Here is a 3,007-nt window from a genome sequence, read left to right as displayed (position 1 = left end):
TATATATATATATATATATATATATATATATATATATATATATATATTGCATTATTTTTTTGAAATTGTACTATCACATTTAAAAATCTTGCATTTTTTAATTTATTTTTTGCATTAAAGTTTAAATATGGTGTGCTCATTTCAAACTACAAACTTTGGCATCATTCATCCAATCAGAAACAAAAATCCTTGAGTTTTTATTTATTTATTGTAACATTGAACACTGGTGGTACTAAAGGTGAGGTCTTATCTGCTAATCATGCCTCGCAGTCTGTTATATTGCAGATAAAATGAGGCTGTAATGTTCATATTGTAAAGAGCAGGTTGTGTTGCAGCAAGATAAATAGATTTTGTATGAGAATCACTTCTTTTAGTTCTCTAATTGTTCTGTATTTACTAAGTTTCTGTGAGACACTGCACAAAGGTTTGGTCAGCATTAACAGGCTGCTCAGAAACTTTTGATTGGCAGTGTCTCTGCAGCTGGTGAGTATATATTTTCTCCTGCTCCTTTGTGTTCCTGTGGTCGAGCTTCTGCTTTTGACAGATGATACTCACCTGAAGCACAACACATCTCCTGATTTCCCTTGATGGCTCCATTAGGTGAAAAAGCTAGAGGAGATGAGGAGGAAGAAGAGGAGAAAGGGAATGAGTGACCTCCTGAGAGCAGAGTAAAATGCTCCCCTCACCCTAATCTTTGCTGGACTTGGTGAAGCAGCATGAGGGATGTTGATGACGTGAAGACACCACTGACAGATGATCAGACATGAGAGCACTCACAGGCCTGATGAATGGTGTCCCTATGGTGGTTAAATGGCTGCACTATCTTGGAGGGGACAGGGGAAAGACAGAAAAGACAAAAGACTTTCCATTACCAGGGGGATAACTTCATTAACAAAATGGCTTTGCGGTCATCTTTGGGTTGCTGTTTCACAAAAAGAAGTAAAAAGGGGGAAGGAGGATGTGTTCACAGCTAGAGGGTTGCAGGTTCAAAACTATGTATACTCATTTTCTCTCACAGACATAAACATAAATGTTTGGTTAAGTCTTAACTATAAATTATTATTAGTATAAAGCACAAATATTTGTCTCTATGTGGCCCTGTGATGGACTGGCCACATGACCATCACCTCTCAACCAATGACCAGTGGAGGTAGACACCATCTTCCCTTGGTCATGCATGGGAAAGCAGTTTATGAAAATAAATGGATAACCTCTAATAAAGGGGATAACAATGATCACCAACACATCATAAATAAATTAATTAATAACAAAGTGCTATGTGTTGTCATCATTGTATGTTCCCATACAATGGCAAAATTAGTTCTCTGCATTTAACCCATCGCACCTGGGATACACCCAGGTGGGGCAGTGGGCAGCTATGCAAGCACCGGGAAGCAATTAGGGATTGGGTGTCTTGCTCAGAGGCACCACGACATGTGGGAATAGCTGGGGATTGAGCCTGGGATTTTCTGGTCCCAGGTCCTCTGCCCTACCTCTACCCCATCTCGGCCCCCAAAGTCCTATAGATAGAATCTAAAAGGGACATTTAACACTGTATTTATGACAGAGGGTTTTGTGTGATCTGCCATTGTTTATGGTTATGTATGAGGTAAATAAACAACTGGTTTCTAACAAGAACTAATAAAAAATAATAAAAAAAAAAACTACTTTTGAGAATGTTTTTGTTTGTTGCGAGCAAGCCAAAAGGTAAGAGCCTCTATAAGTGGGGCAAAGCTATAGCGCCTCAGTGGTGATAAGTATCTTATCAGCTTTTCGTCTGTCTCCTGAACTCTTAGAGGATATCAGTTGTAATACAGAATGTTCGACAGTCACAGCTACCTGCAGATAAGGGATTTTCTGTAGCAGTGCCTTTGCAAAGCACACATCTAAGACAAAACATTGCTTTGACAGCCCATCAATTATCTCATGAGTCATTTCTCTCAGACAGAAAGTGGGTCGTACTAAAAGTCTGTGCAGTCAGTTTTTGCTCTAACCATATTTTATTCTTTTTTTTCTGGTCTAGGAAATAATTTCTGAACCTGCTAAAGTCACAGACAGTGACATCCATTATGTTGTGTTTTCTGTCGCCAGTTACACAGAGGATCTCCAGGCCGTAACACTTGAGTGTGACATATGTTTGGTTTCCCAATAATGCAGTGGAGGCATTTCATTTTCACATGCATGACTACATTACACCTCCCTAAACAGAACTTCATAGCCTTCAGGCTGGATGGGAGACAAGGCTGGGCCAGTTTGACGCAGGCAAGCCTCATCAATCCACTGCTTCATTCAGCTCACAAAGGGAGTCCTTTTTCACCGGCAAGGACAGTCGATAGACTGCTGGTTCACAGATGAGAGCAATTCCATTAAAAGACCCTCCACCTACACCTCAAATAAGGGTTTATCAGAGGCCAGCAGCCTCCGGTTGTCAGCTGTGAGAAGAATGAATGAATGTTGCTGACAGACTGCAGCTTCTCCCTTTTTTGGGTCTAATCGACTAATGTCACCACCCTCCTTCCTGTAGCTTCCAAACACATGGCTTTCAGCATACTGTAGGTGTATTTAAGTGGGTTGGAGGTATTTATTCAGAATACAAGCTGATCAATGGGTTACCTGTAAGAAATCAGGTTGATACAAGTTTTAAAGAGACAAAAAAAGACCAACAGAATGCTAGTGAATATCTCAAGCCCTAGTCACCAATAGACACATTAAGAATTTTTATTTAGTATCTAAATCCACCAGAAAGCAAAACCATAAAGATAACCATTAATGAGATAACTCATAGGTGTACACTTTCATTAGAGGATATGTATTCACTAATCTGTTGGATTTGTTTTGAGCAATTTATAACCAGAAATGCAACTTAAGTTCTACGGTTTACGTTCCTACCCTCACCTATGGCCACAAACTCTGGGTAGTGGCTGAAAGAATAAGATTGCGGATACAGGCGGTTGAAATGAGTTTCCTCCGCAGGGTAGCTGAACTCCCCTTTAGAGATTGGATGAGA

Source organism: Nematolebias whitei, chromosome 2 (genome assembly GCF_014905685.2).
Source record: "Nematolebias whitei isolate Nwh7 chromosome 2, NemWhi1, whole genome shotgun sequence".
Taxonomy (NCBI): Eukaryota; Metazoa; Chordata; class Actinopteri; order Cyprinodontiformes; family Rivulidae; genus Nematolebias; species Nematolebias whitei.
The sequence above is the reverse complement of the archived record's forward strand: the minus strand, read 5'-3'. Positions refer to the sequence as shown.